The sequence below is a fragment of the Zalophus californianus genome, chromosome 8 (genome assembly GCF_009762305.2).
Source record: "Zalophus californianus isolate mZalCal1 chromosome 8, mZalCal1.pri.v2, whole genome shotgun sequence".
Lineage (NCBI taxonomy): Eukaryota > Metazoa > Chordata > Mammalia > Carnivora > Otariidae > Zalophus > Zalophus californianus.
The window spans coordinates 25,422,160-25,438,745 of NC_045602.1; the positions used below are offsets into that span (position 1 = coordinate 25,422,160).

Below are 16,586 nucleotides of genomic sequence, written 5' to 3' on the forward strand. Positions count from 1 at the left end.
CCTACAATCTCCAAAGTCAGCGGGGCAGTTTCCAAACAAGCATCCCAAGTACACACGGTGGGCACAGAAATGTGGATTCCAAGGCACAGCCTGGAAAGAAATGCACATCTCCGGGAACCGTGATTAAGGAAACCTTTTAGTTTTCCTGTTTATGCTTTGTGTCTCTCTGTGTGTGATATTTCTCCCAGAGCATCTGAACGGCATCATATGGAAAATAATACCACCAGCAAAGACCTCAGAGATTGTCTGGCTGAGAGTCAGCACTCAGTAGTGTGTTCAGTGAAAGAAGGAAGGAAGGGATCCAGGGAAACTGAGGCGCAGAGAGGGAGAGAGATGTTTCCAAGGTCACAGAGCTACCACAGAGTTGGGTCTCCTGATACCTGCCCGTTCTCTTTCCACCCCCTGAATGGTACCCAGAGTGGACGCAGGGTCAAGCAGGTGGAGGGAAGGCCGGTGTGCCAGGCGAAGGCACTAGGGAGCAAGTGAGGGTTTTAGAGCAGTGGAGTAGCCAGCCAGAACTATGCTTTTGCCAGATAGCCAAGTCCTTTCCTGTTCTTTCATTTGGCTATGAGAAAACTTTTTCAGGCGAGAGGGAGGGAGGAACTGATCTTACAAATCCTAGGGCCCAGGCCTGTCATTAGGTCCAGCCCTGGGCTACACTTGCTGCTCTGTTTCCTGATTTATTAACAAGGTCATTTGGCCCAATCTGGTTCTCGATTCCTACACCTGTCCCCAGCCCCCGGAGGGCTCCCCGAGGGAGCTGAGGGGGTGACGGAGATGAGCGTCAGGGTCCTCCTGGTCTGCACTGGGTTTCAGGCTTCACCCCACTGTGGGCCCCACGGTCCGTACCCTCTGACGTCACTACCTTACTTCATTCTTACCACAGGCTTAAGGGGAAGTATTTTTTCCCCCCTTTCAAACAGACTTCAGTTTTTTGAGCAGCTTTAGGTTCACAGGAAAATTGAAGGGAAAGTACAGAGAGTTCCCCCATACCCTTGCCCCATGTGCGCCCCTCCTCCCCACCGGCAACACCCCCCACCAGAGTGGGACCTTTGTTACGGTCGAGGAACCTACCCTGATGTGTCATCATCCCCCAGGGTCCAAGGTTGACATGAGGGTCCACTCTTGGTGTCGTTCATTCTGAGTTTGGACCAGAGGTGGTACTTGTGAGCACCTGTTTCCAGAGGAGGGCAGCTGGGCCCAGAGAGTGAGGGTCAGGCCGCATAGACGAGAGGCCTCAGGAATCTGGGCCTGGTCTGTCCCACTCGATACGGGGCCACAGGACTTCTTGCAGAGAGCTGCTGTGTGGCAGAGCCGGCCACTGGCGAGAAGCCTGAGCAGGGGGAGCTCCAAAGCAGGCTGAGCTGGTGGGGAAGGGGTGGGGGAGGGAAGGAGGGGAAGGAGATGGGAGGGGGGAGCCCCAGAGGCACCAAAGCTAGCCTTCCTTGCAGTCACAAGACCTCAGTCAGCCCATACTGAGTTTCTTTTATCTCACTGGTAGGGCAGTGTGACGCGGTCGGGTTTAAGCTGTTCTCACCCTTTTGTGGGATTCAACAGGCTGGCACCTGAGATGTGTCTGAACTGTCCCCCTTCCTGGAGGTGATTCCACAGGTGGCCATTTCTACAGTGACTCAGAAGGACCGACCAGATGTAACATCCATGGGCCCCACTTTCTGCTGAACTGAGTTACTGTTCCCTAAGGAGCCTCCTTCCCCAGCTTCCTCTCCACCTCTTTCACTGCCGGGGTGTCTGGGTAGGCCTCCCTTCTCCCCACTGGGGTACTTCCGGGCCTCCTGCAGTGGCCCGGACCAGCCTTCCCAGGGCAGCAAACACTCGGCCCCCTCTTGGGACTGGCCTGGCTCACCCCCCCCCCCCCGCCCCGCCCCGCAGGACCCCGACCCCGGAGCTGCCTCCTCTCCCGAGGCCAGGTAAGTCCACGGAAAGAGCACGGCTCTGGAGTGACACCCCCCCAGCGTCTCAATCTCAGCCCTGCCTCTTGTGTCCATGTGGCCTTGGGCGAGACGTTCCGGTCTCCCAGCCGACTGTTGTGGCATTGCTCCTCCCAGCCAGGCATAAGGATGGGAGGTGGTGGCGCAGAGTTCCGGGCAGGCGGCAGGTGCTCCAAAGCCGGTGGTCCTATTCCCGAGCCAGATGGGATACCTCTGGCCAGCTCTAGCTCTGAAATACCTCCTGTCTAGAAAAGATGCCCAAAGGGGCTGCTAGACAAAGGGGCCAAGGGGGCCCGGAGCCCGGCCTTCAATTATCCAGCTGACAAATCGGAATCAATTCCGTCTTGGTTACAGCCGATGACAACTCCATCACCTATGCCGCGGATCCATGCGCGGTATTTGATTTTCATTTCAGAAACCAGGTATCAGTAGTGACCTCTCCACGGGGTGCTGGGGCTGGGAGGAGCTTGTTAGCATGAAGGCCCCCCCACCCCATCAAAGGCCAGGCAGTTCCTCTCTTTCCCCCTCCAGCCCAGTGGAGGTGGCGCTCCTCTCTTGGACTGCATCGGACTTCCGGGGAGTTCGCTGGCTGTAGAGTCCAGCCTCCCCCAGTCTATTAAATTGGAAAGTGCAGAGGTAGGTCCTAGAGCCTCCATTCTTACCAGCCCTCCCCGTGTCTCCGGTTTGGGAATCTCTGCCTCAGAGCATCCGCTGGGCACCTGCCTCCCTAAGGAGACAGTCGGAGAAGCAATGGCTGCGAGGTGAGCTCATGGAGGAGGAGAACAGGATCTTACGGTCCGTTACCCTTTACAGAAACAGGTCCTGTTAGCGTGGTGGAGAAACACAGACTCCAGAACCACACACACATCAGGTTAAACACCAGCTCCCACACCTATGCTGGGAGCATATCCTTCTCAGATTACTCCTAGCTTTTAGTGCCTTCAACATTAACATAGGAATGATAATATCTATTTCAAGGAATTATGCTTGAGAGTATATGAAGTTCCTGAGGGAAATGCACAACACAGGGGCCTGGCACAGAGTAGGTGTTTAACTCCAAATCCCAGCTTCTTGGCCCTACTTCGTAACTCTGGACTCTCTAAAGGTGTCTTCTTTGTCAGCTGGTGCAATGCCAGTCATGGCCAGAAGAGGGTGATAGAGGGACACTGCAAGGCATACGGAGCAAGAGCTCCCCCTTCTGCCTTTCTCTTCCTTCCGGGATGACTGCAGGCGGCATCTGGGCTCCCACACCCAGAGGTGCTCTCTCCACCGAGTTTTCCCGCCACCCAGCAGGGGGGCCTCCTGCGCTCCACTCCGGCACGCTGGTGCCCCGGTGAACTTCACCACCCAATGGGCTGCACTCTCTCCAACATGGTCTGAATCTCATCCAACTTGTTCGTTCCTTCTTTGGGTACTGTCCCTCAGCCCTGGAGGGGGCAGCTGATTCCTGCATCTTCGACACCTGTCTTCCTTAGAGCTCTGTGGTCCCTGTTAGTAGTTAACCACCTTTCACTAGCTAATAATTCGCTGTATTAAGTTTTCCCTATGCAAACAGTTGGTGTGATTTTTGTCTCCTGACTGGACCCTGACTAATATCTAGAAGTAGGTGTCGTAAAATGACAGTTCGCCTGCTCTCCATCTCCAACAAAGCGTTTTTACGTGACAAGGGAAGATTACCACACACCACCAGAAGCTGTGACAACCCTAGAAATTGCATCCCCAATGTGAACTTCCTTCTTCTAAGGACTGTGGAGTGCTACCACATTATACTTCCTGGGGACGGCGTGGGGGAAGCCACGAGGAGTAAAGGGACAGCCTCGTTCAGCATTTTTGCAGTTTGCATATCGGAAAAAAAAAAAAAACCCAAGGTCTTCTGTGGAAATCATGTACCACTTAAAGATTATACTTTGAGAAAAACGAATAAACCAAAGACCAAAAATGGGTGATTAAGGGCCATGACTCAAGAGGCAGGGAGCCTAGCTCTTTCAGGACCAGAATGATATGGGACTCAGGAAAGACCCAACCAGCTCAGTCTCATTGTCCTCAGCCGTGCCCCAATGGGGTGACACCTGGGCCCTGCGCAGTGTCTCTGCACACAACGCACTTCCTGCTCTTTGTGGATTGTGGAGTTAGTGTAGGGAGGAAGGTGTGTTAAAAAAAACCCATCTGCATTGTTCTTTGGGGATACATGACCCTTATGGACCCCACCAATAGGGCAAGATTCTGGCACCCAAAGTGGGCAAAGCCAGCTGAACTGCCCTCCACCCCCAACAGGAAAGAAAGTGAGCTCAGTGAAGCTTCCTTCTGGCTGGTTCTGTTACTATCCCTCACCTCGGCAGCTGCAGGTCGGGATGGAGAAGTCCTGCGCACGGAGCATCTGCAGCCTGGTTGTGCTGTCCTGTCTCATGGCTGGGGATGGAGGTGGGTGTGTGGCAGGACTGGGCATGACCACGCGGGTGGAGCTCCAGGGTTCCAGTGGTGAACTCTGGGCTGTGCCTTGCCAGTGGGGATGGCCTGCCCATCACGGGGGGCCTGGGATCCCTGAGTATAAGCCATAAGCCGTGGGGTCTCAGTCTCAGAGGACAAGGGTGTTGGAAGAAGGACGTAAAGGCCAAACTTCTGACTAAGGTCAGATGGAGAGACAGTTCAGGGGCATTGCTCTACTCACGCTGGGGGTCACGGCTGCCCATTTAGAGGTGGGGATTTGGCAAGTGCTGAGCTGCAGACCCGGGCTGTGAGTCCTGGAGTTGGCCACCGGGTGTCACCATTCCACCACCATCAGCGGCCCCACTGGGGCCTGATTCTACCTGTCCAGAACAATACCAAGGTCAATGGCCAACGCAGGGTGGGAGAAGGGGTTCTTGAATGTCCATGCTCACCAAGTTGTCAGAAGAGCAGTGACTCCCAGGCCGATGGAGGAGAGCACTGTTGGGTTTCTTTCTCCAGAGGGTGTGTCCCAGGAAAAGCTGTTGCTGCTGGGGCCTCTTTTTTCCTGGCTATTTGCTGCCCCCTGAAAGATGATGATGGATTGGAATCCTTAGGACCCGGGTCCTTGAGTCTGTGATGTGGAAGGGACCTTAGAGACCTCCAGCTTCGGGTCCTTCACTTTAGAGAAGGAGGCCCAGAAAGAGAAGGCCATTCCCTGAAGCACACATACACACACAGCTGGCTGGAGGCCGAACCGGGAGCCTTACACTCGGGATTCCTTTTCCAGTGCTCTGTCCCCTCCACTACCCTCCATGTCTTTACATAGGCTCACTTGTTCATTCTCTTTAGCATTTACTGAGCACTTACTAGATGTTATTTCCTTCCTTCTTTCTTTCTCTCTTTTCTTTCTTTCTTTCTTTCTTTCTTTCTTTCTTTCTTTCTTTCTTTCTTTCTTTCTTTTCTTTCTTTCTTTCTTTTTCTTTCTTCTTTCTTTCCTTTTCTCTTTTTCTTTTTTTTTTTTTTTGTGGCTGAACAGAACTGGATACCCTTAAAGATGTAAGATGACCTGGCATGTCAGTGACTAAAGCAGGGTGGCCCAGCTGGGGGTCGTTTCCTTCCCCTTGGTCCAGAGAATTTGCCAACATCATCTACCCTTTTTGCAAAACACGGCCGAAAGGAGACCAGAATTCAGACAAAAACGGAGTCGGACAGACGCAGTCCACAGATGTGGCAGCTCACGCAGGTGATGCCTGCTCGGGTGGGGCTGGCTGCAGGCCCGGCGCGGCCGCTTGGGTGGGAAAGAGCCTTTGGAAGGTGGATGCTTAGACGCTGCGACCACTGTGGCCGCCAGGGGGCAGTGTTTCATCACCTCCTGGGCCGGCAGAGAGCCTATTTTCCCAGGATGGAAGAAAGTGAATCTTTTAGGGGAAGAGAGGGGTGTTTACAACAAGAGTCTAAGTGTGGAAAAGAGTAAGATATATCGTCTGGACTTGAAATGATCTCTCAAAGTGATTTCATCGTTCTGCCTGTCTCTGGTCTCACGCCCGCAGCTTTACACTTGACACGGCTCTAAAGCTGGAGAATTATGTCTCGGGGGTCCAACCCCCTTTCCGCAGGCTCTTCTCCCGTGGTCCAGAGTTGTTCATAACCCGAGGCACCCTCTGGGGGCATTTGGCGGTCTCAGAAAGAATGGCATGGAATCTTGTTAGCGATGCCCCAGCCTGTGGAGCGTCAAGCCAGTCCCCCTGCCTCTCCTCTGAGCGTCTCCTGGCTGCAAAGTCGGGTCCAATTGCCCGTCTGCCTCTGTCTTCTCAGATTCAGCCATGACCTGCTCTGCGGCAGCCCGGGGCTGCCCTACCATTATTGACCATTCCGCGGGGATATTAAGCACTTTTGGCTTGGCTGGGGGATGGTTAATCAACAACCCTGTCAGAGTGATGGATTCTTCTAGGATTATTGCTTAATTAGCTTGTTTGGAGGTAAAAATAATCCAGGACTTCAGTTCTCTGGGAGCGGGGAGGAAGGGGAGGAAGGACTCGGGGAGGAAGGCCTCCGGCAGATACCCGGGGTGCAGAGTATGGCTGGGGTGTTGCAAGGGGGAGCTCTGAAGCTGGGATTCATGAGGCATCTCACAGCTATACCGCAGATGATGTGGCCAAGAGCACTTGTCACAAAAGCAGTGACATCTGAAGGGTCGTCCAAGGACCACAGGCATCGTCGCTCTGGGAGCTTTCAATAAAAGCAGATTCCCAGGCCTAGCCCCAGACTTTCTGGATCAGAATCTCTGAAGCTTTTTAAAAAATTTATTTCAGGTGGGGCGCCTGGGTGGCACAGTCGGTTAAGTGACCTTCAGTTGTGATTTCGGGGTCGTGGGATCAAGCCCTGCCTCCGGCTCTGTGCTCAGCGCAGAGCCTGCTTGAGATTCCCTCTCCCTCTGCCCCTCCCCCTGCTTGCACTCTCTCTTTCTCTCAAATAAATCTTTTTTAAACAGAGTTACTCCAGGTGATTTCTATGCACAATAAAGTTTGAGAGTTACAGGCCTAACCCTGATCAGTATTAGGCAAGTCCTTTCTGCTGGTAGTCGGCTTCCAGTGACTGGGCTCCATCGGTCCACACCTCCGTCCACACCCCCGTCCGCAACCGTGCGCCCCGGTCCTCGTCCTTTGTTCTAACCTCCCGATTTCTGTCTTGCCCTCTGCCTCCCCCATCTCACTCAGCTGTCACTATCGCTTCCTGCCACGCCCCCTCCGTCGGCCCCACTCCCGGAATCGCCCGTCTTCTGCCAGCTCTCCATATCCACCCGCTGGTCTTTCTTCTCTCCTCCCATCTCTCTCTTCTGTTGGTGCCGGCACTCCTTACACCCCCTCTGTATCCTCTCCTGTCTGGAAGGGGCTGGAAGCGTGAGAGGTCCTGAGACACGTCAAGTCCCCCCAGTGAGATGCACTTATGTGCCCTTTGGAAGGCAGAGGAGGGGCAGAAGTTTATTCCTCTGCCTCCAGCAGGGCGGGCAGGCACGCAGGCTTCGGGAGATGTGAGCTTCTGTCGGGCAAGTCCCCCACCGAGGGCTGTGGGCAGCCGTTCCCTGCCGTGTCTGGCTCCGGGGGCGGCAGCAGGTCCCCGTGCACTGAGAGCCAGTGGTAAGCCTGGGAGTCACTGGCCCCCTTCTCTGGTCATTGCTCCTCTGGCCACTCCAGCAGCTTTGTGAGCACCTCCGTCCCTGGGTTAAATCCTGTTAAAACAGGAACAGACTGGTTCCCCTTTTCCTGCCTGTCGCCGCCTGTTACACTCTGTTCTTGCCATTTAACCTCTATTCCAGGCCTCGCGCCTTTTCCTAGTCCCACCCCTTCCCCCCCAACCGGCTGGTCTATGGAATGGAAAGTTTAAAATGCTTAGTTCTGGATAAGTTATATTATTTCCATTCTTACTGTCAAACATGGGCAAGTTGACCATTCAAGGTCGAGAACTCCCCACTGAACTGAGCTGCCGAAATCGGAGCTTCTCCAAGGATTCTATCTGAGGAGTTCAGGGCCCTTGAGGGAGCAACAGGGAAGGAGCAGGGCGGGGAAGAGGCAGAGCACAGCCATGACAAGTCCCCTGTGAGTTCCCGCCCTAAATCCTGCCTCTGTCCCCCTGGGGCCTGGAGGTGGCAAGAAGCAAGTCGGCAAAGGGGCCCATTTCTGCTCTAGATAGAAGCAAGGTTGACACCACCCCAAGCCACTGGGTGTGCGTGAGGAGCTGCTTTCTGGGGCTGGGCGTCCCTGGTGTGTGTGTGTGTGCGCACGCACATGCACCCACAGTCCAGTGTGCCCCCTCACTGGGCTAAGCCCCAGCACCGAGGAGCCAGGCTGTCCTCCCCCGACAGGCCGGACCAGCCCTGGCCCAGCTGTTGCCGCGGGCACAGCCGCTGAGTGGAGGGACGAGGGTTTCAGTCTGGTATCTGCCCCCCTGCAACAGGGCGGATACCTCTTCTCTGGGCCTCGGGGGTCTCATCTATGGAATGGCAAGGAGAGCCTGGCCACACTGCTTCTCTCACCGAGTGGCTGCCACTGTGGAGGCTCTGGGAGTCGGAGGCCACCCCATTCGTTCCCTGAGGGCTTCCGCCCCTCCCTGGCCCTCTGTCTGGCCCCAGCTGGGCTCCATGCCCACTGCCGCGTCTCCAGAACCAACCTAACCTGCTCCCAGGACCCACGGGGAGAAGCTAGCAGAGCCAGGATGTCTTCAGCCCTGCTTGGAGGGGGGTGAGGGACTTTTTTTTTTTTTTTTAGGATTTTATTTATTTATTTGACAGAGAGATACAGAGAAAGAGGGAACACAAGCAGGGGGAGTGGGAGAGGGAGAAGCAGGCTTTCCCACCGAGCAGGGAGCCCGATGCGGGGCTCGATCCCAGGTCCCTGGGATCATGACCTGAGCCGAAGGCAGACGCTTAACGACTGAGCCACCCAGGCGCCCCGGGGGGGGGGGGGGGGACTTTCTTGACCTTGGCTGAAGGATGTGGGGGACCCTGAGAAAGTACAGCCTGGGGACAAGCAGCCTGGTCTGCCCTGGGCCGGGGCTAAGGATCCAGGCCCTTCCCTCGCATGGGGAGATGGGGACAAAGTCCCCCCAGCTCCACGCAGAAAGGAGGCCATGAAAGCCCTCCAGCCCCGGTGTGGCCGTGAGGGCCAGCTTTTCAATTAATCAATTGAGTCAACTCTCCCCTTCTATCCTGTTAAAGAGAAAATTAAAGACTGATTCTTGAGCAAAGCACTGTGAGGGAGGAGACTACTCTGCATCTTGTGGACAGCTCTCCAGCAGTGCTGAGGGACCACGCCCGCCCCTGGGCTGCTCGCCACCAAGCCTAGGGCTGCAAAATTCCTTCCGGAAGAAGTCTGGAGTGATTCAGTTGGGCCAGCAAAGTAGGCAGGTCTGTTGGGTTTTCCACCTGGACGTTCAGGTGAATTCCTGCGAGAGGGGGCTCATTCATTCCTTTGGGCACCAGTCCCCCTACCCCGTTTCTTTTTTAGCAGAGTCTGTGTTGATCTGTTGGTACCAGTGTCTTGCATGCAGAAAACCTTACGTGAGAGAGCAGGCTGACAGCCCAGGACTCCGGGTCCTCAGGCATTCTCTGTGTCTGCCTCCTAAGTCCATGCTGAGCATCGTGGCCATCCATCCTGGTTAACTAAGCAGAGGGCCTGGAGGCAAAATGACCTGGCCCCAAGGTTTGCTGTGTGGTCTGTCCCTGCTACAGTTGCTGAAATTATCATAAACCCTTCGCAGCAGTCCCTGTGGGACACAGGTTAGTTGGCTGCCTTTGTTCTTCTTGCCAGGATGTGTCCACTTCCAAAGGCTGACCTTGTTCCCAAGCACAGGTGTTTGCAATGGCGTACCCCCGCCCCATACCATCTGCCTTCTGATGGGGTCCGCTCAGAAAGTCTCCACCCTACTGTCCTCTTGACACACGTATTTGTAAGGATTCTCCCACTGGGGTATGCTTCCGGGAATGCGTTCTGAAACCACAAATTCTCCTGAGTGGCATCTGGCCTGGTCACTCTCTGGAAACTCTTCTATGCTGTAGGGGACCATGCTCTTCTGGAGATACCTTTATGGATAAAGAGGGAGGGAGATACCTGCCTTGCTGGTTGGATTTCTCCTTCCCCAAATATTTTTTTTTTTTAAATCCAGAATTATGATCCTACTTATCACAGAGTCCAAGACCTTTATGGGAACCGTGTTTTATTTTGCCATTTGGCTATGAAACAATCAGGATACAGACAGTGGGAAGTATGATTATTTTGCAACACCCAGAGGACTGCTCCCAGGTCACCCCCAGCACCCTGTGGGTGGGCAGACTGGTTCATTCTGGCTTTTCCTAGAAATGAATTGGATTGGAGGGAGGGGACCAAGATGAAGCTTCTCCCCTTCTTTCCTACAGTGGAACATCTCCTGCTTCATCTTCCAAAGCGTCCCAGGCTGGTGTCCCGAAGTGGTCAGAGGACTTGCTCTGTGACGTTGGGCTTACTTGAGCCTGACCCAGCTGAGGACCTGGCCCAGGTTCCTCAAAGGCAGCTTTGACTACATTTTAGGCTGGCCAGGTTTTAATGTATGCCAGTCATGGGGGCGGCACTGCCCGTTGCAAGGAGAGCCAGATTCTTGAGTGATCACTGGGAGCTTGTCCTAGAGAAAGACACAGATGCTCAAATGCAGAAGGCCAGAGGAGAGTAAAGAAGCTTTTCCTTTCCTTCCTTTGAGGGACCACAGAGACCTGGACCCATTCCCACGCATACAGTTTGGGACCCGCAGACAACAGAGGAAGCATGAACCCCATGCTGGTGAGGCTAGACCAGTTCCATCACACCCATTGTTCCCCAGTGGACAGGAATATCTCCACCTCATTCTCCAAAATTCTTCTGAGGCAGCCTACACACTTACTCTGCCCTTAGTCCAAACTGCAGCCCGTTGAGCACCTGAATGCCTGTGGCAAAGTAGGGGGTAAGTTTGGGAGATGTTCTTCTGACCCCCTGGGCAGGTTGTAAGGGCTGAGACCAGGAGCAGCTAGAATGACAACAGCTCTGTCCCCTGTTCCAGCAGAGTGCTGGTCTGCTGGCTGTGGATTCCTGTAGAAGGGTGGCTTTTTTCAAGTGCACATCTCTTGGATTCAAGTGATATTCTTGCATGGACATTTTTTTCTACAACTATAATCAGCTAACTTTCCTGGCCACGAGGTAAAGACTTAATTCTTCTTCTTTATCTCCCTCCTCTTCTCTTGAGTCTTAAACTCTTGTCTTACTCTATTTACTAGTTTGCTTATTTTTCATAAAAGTCCAGCCTAATATATAAAATTTAAAAACTTGAATAGGATAACAAGGCTGGAAGAAAAAACAGCAGTCTCCTGTCCCATTCATGCCCTAAATTCCTCTCTCCAGATTCTTTCTTTTGATGTCTACCCCCATATTTCCAAGTGATGTGCCTGCACAGTTATCTCTGGACTTGTCAATGTTAAATGCCTGACTTCTTATGCTGGAAGATAGGGCTGGCATGCTCCTAACACATTCCATACCTGCACTTCTCTCCTCCTTTCTCCAATATATTTATGTCACATCTTTTTTGTTAAATCAATATTCAATTTTTATTTTATTATGATTATGTATGTACTGTTCACTGCTGAGTGAAAAAATACTCTAGGATCACTTCTCCTTTTTTTTCTTCTATAACTCTTTGTTCTTCCAGGAGTTAATAATTGCCTCATTTAAAAAATCTGCTTAGTCTATGTCATTATCCTAATAATTCTTCCAAAACTCTCCAGCAAAATTTTAAAGTCCTTCTGAGCACAATTTTACCCATGATTAAGCAATCAGATAAACTACTGGTTCCATTTTTCCCAAAGATTACTCTTCCTGCTCCCTGTTGGTCTTCTTCCTCTTTCTGCGGGGCTTCCCTAGCTTCCCTAGCTAGCGAAGGGAAGATCCAGTGCTGGATCTTGTTTCCTGGATGCCAACTCTTCCTCCTTCTTGGTTTATGCCCTTGGAGTACCCAAGTCAGTTTTTCTAGTTGGATACAGTTCTCTTTAAAAGCCATATCTGGAAGGCTGGATACCCTGGGTTCTATAGTAGTCACCAGGTGTATGTTGGCTAAAGCAAGTAGGGAGTTTCGCCCCTCTAGAGGCAAATCCAGACTCCCAACTCTCAAAAAGAATGTCTTTGGTCTGCAGGATAGGAGAGGCGGATTTCCTAGGATGGGAGAAAACTGTTGTTGGTAGGTCAGCGAGACTAGGACCACTGCTGCTCATGTGTCACCTTCCAAGCTGAGTGGGAGAAAGTGGCCCATTCCTCAGGACAGTTTACTTCCAAATGGTGGTAAATTGTTATAAATAATGACTTTGTTAGAGTAAGGCACTTTGATATCATATTGAGGGTAGATCTACATGAATGTAGATGACATTAGCTAGACAAACTCTCAGCAGAGTGTGACTTACAGTACATTAAATCTCTAGACTTGAAATCAGTTAAGATGAACATAGCCTTAATTCTCCGAGCACCATATGCCAATTAACATTTTTTGAGTATGAACTTGATATTTTAAAACAGTTTTAACATAAACATTGCCTGCAATAGGACAATGGGGGGTACATGCTTCATTCAAAAAAATAGGTATGATGGGAGGGGAGGAAGAGGAGTTGTCTGGTTGCATATTTCTATACCCTAGTTTACTAAGTGAGAGCAGAACGGATGGGTTGAAGATGAGAGAGAGAGGAACAGAAGTGTTCTTCTAATGGGGGTACATGCCAGCTTGCCTGGTGGGTCCAAGAAGACTGATGAGGGGGCTTTAGCAACCCCAGCCTCTGGGGAGAAGCTCACTTAACTCATCTGACAAGGCCTTCACTTGTTCCAGGGACAGCTTCATTGCCCAGAGGGCCAGATGAACAAGGAGGGAATTTTCTGCTGGGTTGGACGTTGGCCAATAGTGAGAGTCTCTTTGCTAACCTGGGAATGACGGAAATCCTGGAAGAAAGTAACTTTGACTTTGCAGTAGCAAAATAAGGGAATGCTGGGCGGAGTTGAAATGTGCCTTGGGCGGGGGGCGCCTGAGTGGCTCAGTTGGTTAAACATCTGCCTTCGGCTCAGGTCAGGATCCCAGGATCTTGGGATGGAGCCCTGCATCAGGCTCCCTTGCTCAGTGGTGGATCTGTTTCTCCCTCTGCCCCCTGCCCCTGCTCATGCTTGCTCTCTTTCTCTCTCTCTAACTTTCTCATTCTCACTCTGTCAAATAAATAAATAAATAAAATCATAAAAAAAAAAAAAGGAAAAACAAATGTGCCCTGGTCTCAGGAAAGCGGATTTCAAAAGGGTGAGAGGATCAACAGGTCAGACAATAAGCCTTTTATAAAAAAATATAGGTCATGATGTACTAGAGATTATAACAAGATAATGTTAATTATCTGCTTTCCAGTAATCCTGATGGGCAAGAAACTAGACAAATAGTGGATAGCAGGAAGAACTGGGTTGAAGACAACATTTACAAAAATTGGGACAAGAACAAACAAAGGAAGACATGAAGCTGAAAGAGCAGTTTCTCTCAGTCATTTGGGAAACTGTTATTGTGTGGTTCCTCTATGCCAGGCTTTTTCCTACGTGCCAAGGAGATAGCAACAAAAAGACATACTTAAGCTTACAGTCCAGCAGGGAATACTGACATCAAGCAGGTAATTAAAAGTGTGTTGAATCAGCAAACTACAGACAGAGGGGAACTTCTTCAGCTTGACAAATAGTATCTCTGAAAATCCCACAGCTAACATTATCCTTATTGGTATTTTCTCCCAAGATCGGGAACACCAAGCAGACAAGGGGGTCTACTTCCTTCACCTTTAGTCACCATTGTCCTAGAAGTTCTAGCCAAGAAAATTAGATAAGAAAAATAAAAAAGCCATCCAGATTGGAATGGAAGAAATAAAAGTACTTGTAGTTCTATAGATAACATGACTTTGTAGATATAAAATCCTAAGGAATCTCCTAAAAACCATTAGAACTAATAATTGACTTCAGCATGGTGGCAGAATATAAGATCAATGTATGAAAATTTTTATTTCTATACGTTAGCAATGGAAAATCTGAAAATGAAATTATAATAGCATCAAAAATATAATACTTAGGAATAAATTTAACAAAGGAAGTGCAGGACACAAACAATAAAACATTGCTCAAAGAATTTAAAGAAGATCGAAAACAATGGAGAGAAATCTCATGTTCATCGCTCAAAAAGCTTTAGATTATGAAGTTGGCAATACTCCCCAAACTGATCTACAGATTTATGTAATTGCTATCAAAAGCTCAGCTACTTTTTGCACAGCAAAAGAAACAGTCCACAAAACCAAAAGACAACTGACAGAATGGGAGAAAATATTTGCAAATGACATATCAGATAAAGGGCTAGTATCCAAAATCTATAAAGAACTTATCAAACTCAACACCCAAAGAACAAATAATCCAATCAAGAAATGGGCAGAAGACATGAACAGACATTTTTCCAAAGAAGACATCCAAATGGCCAACAGACACATGAAAAAGTGCTCAACATCGCTCGGCATCAGGGAAATCCAAATCAAAACCTCAATGAGATACCACCTCACGCCAGTCAGAATGGCTAAAATTAACAAGTCAGGAAAAGACAGATGGTGGCGGGGATGTGGAGAAAGCGGAACCCTCCTACACTGTTGGTGGGAATGCGAGCTGGTGCAGCCACTCTGGAAAATAGTATGGAGGTTCCTCAAACAGTTGAAAATAGAGCTACCATACGATCCAGCAATTGCACTACTGGGTATTTACCCCATAGATACAAATGTAGGGACCCAAAGGGGTACGTGCACCCCGATGCTTATAGCAGCAATGTCCACAATAGCCAAACTGTGGAAAGAGCCAAGATGGCCATCGACAGATGAATGGATAAAGAAGATGTGGTATATATACACAATGGAATATTATGCAGCCATCAAAAGGAATGAGATCTTGCCATTTGCAACGACGTGGATGGAACTGGAGGGTGTTATGCTGAGTGAAATAAGTCAATCAGAGAAAGACATGTATCATATGACCTCACTGATCTGAGGAATTCTTAATCTCAGGAAACAAACTGAGTGTTGCTGGAGTGGTGGGGGATGGGAGGGCTGGGGTGGCTGGGTGATAGACATTGGGTAGGGTATGTGCTATGGTGAGCGCTGTGAATTGTGCAAGACTGTTGAATCACAGATCTGTACTTCTGAAACAAATAATGCAACATATGTTAAGAAAAAAGAAAAAGAAGAAGATAGCAGGAGAGGAAGAATGAAGGGGAGTTAGTCAGAGGGGGAGATGAACCATGAGAGACGATGGACTCTGAAAAACAAACCGAGGGTTCTAGAGGGGAGGAGAGTAGGGGGATGGGTTAGCCTGGTGATGGGTATTAAAGAGGGCACATTCTGCATGGAGCACTGGGTGTTATGCACAAACAATGAATCATGAAACACTACATCAAAAACTAATGATGTAATATATGATGATTAACATAACAATAAAAGAACAAAATCTCAGCTACTTTTTTTTTTCTGCAGAATTTGTCAAGCTGATCCTAAAATTCATATGTAAATGCAAGGAACCCGGAATTACCAAAGCAATCTTGAAAAAGAAAACCAAGCTGGAAGACTCAGGCTTTCTGATTTCAAGACTTACTACAAAACTATAGTACCCAACACAGTGTGGTACTGGCATAAGGATAGATGTATAGATCATGGAAACAGAACAGAAAATTCAGAAATAAATCCTTACATTATGATAAATGGACTTTTGAAAAGGTTGCTAAGATAATAAGATGGGGCAAAGAAAAGTCTTTTCAACAAGCGGTGCTGGGACAATTGGATATATACTTGCAAAAGAATGAAGTTGGACTCCTATATCACACCACATACAAAAATTACCTCAGAAAGGATCGAAGACCTAAATATAAAAGCTACACTATAAAACTTTAGGAGAAAAACACAGGAGTAAATATTCATGATCTTAGATGAGGCCATGATTTCTTGTATACAACACTGAAAGTGTAAGTGACACAAGAAAAAAGTAGGTAAATTGAGCTTCATCAAAATTAAAAATTTGTGTTCTATAAATGATATAACCAAGAAACTTAACAGACAACCCATAGAATGGAAGAAAATGTGTGCAAATCACATAGGTGATAAGGGACTTGTAACTAGAATGAATATATAATATATACATTATCTATCTATCTATCTATCTATCTATCTATCTATCTATCTATCATCTATCTATCTATCTATATATCTTACAAGTGGGTAACAAAGTTAAATAAACCAATTTAAAAATGAACAAAGGACCAGAATAGACATTTCTCCAAAGATGTACAAATGGTCAGTAAGCACTGAAAAGATGCTCAACATCATGAGCAGTCAGGGAACTGCAAACCAAAACCACAATGGGGTATCACTTCACACTCTCTAGGATGGCTATAATAAAAATTACCGACAATAGTAAGTGTTGGCAAGGATGTGGACAAGTCGGAACTCTCATTCCCTGCTGGTGGGAATGTAAAATGGTTCAGTGGCTCTGGAAAACAGTCCCTGAAAATGTTAACATACAGTTACCAAATGACCCGGCAATTCTACTCCTAGGTATACACACAAGTGAAACGAAGGCACACACCCATGAACAAACCTGTATACAAACATTCACAGCAGAATTATCCCCA

The 16,586-nt window shown here is 49.4% G+C and overlaps 1 protein-coding gene across 4 annotated transcripts in view; it reads right to left on the reverse strand.

Moving 5' to 3' along the window:
- Positions 1–10,080: 10,080 nt before the first annotated feature.
- CAPN13 (calpain 13) overlaps positions 10,081–16,586 on the reverse strand; it is an 80,296-nt gene continuing 73,790 nt past the window's right edge. For all 4 annotated transcript variants that reach the window (XM_027620546.2, XM_027620545.2, XM_027620543.2 and 1 more), the window contains one exon: positions 10,081–10,529. The gene's annotated coding sequence lies outside the window, so the exon portion shown is untranslated. The remainder of the gene's footprint in view (positions 10,530–16,586) is intronic.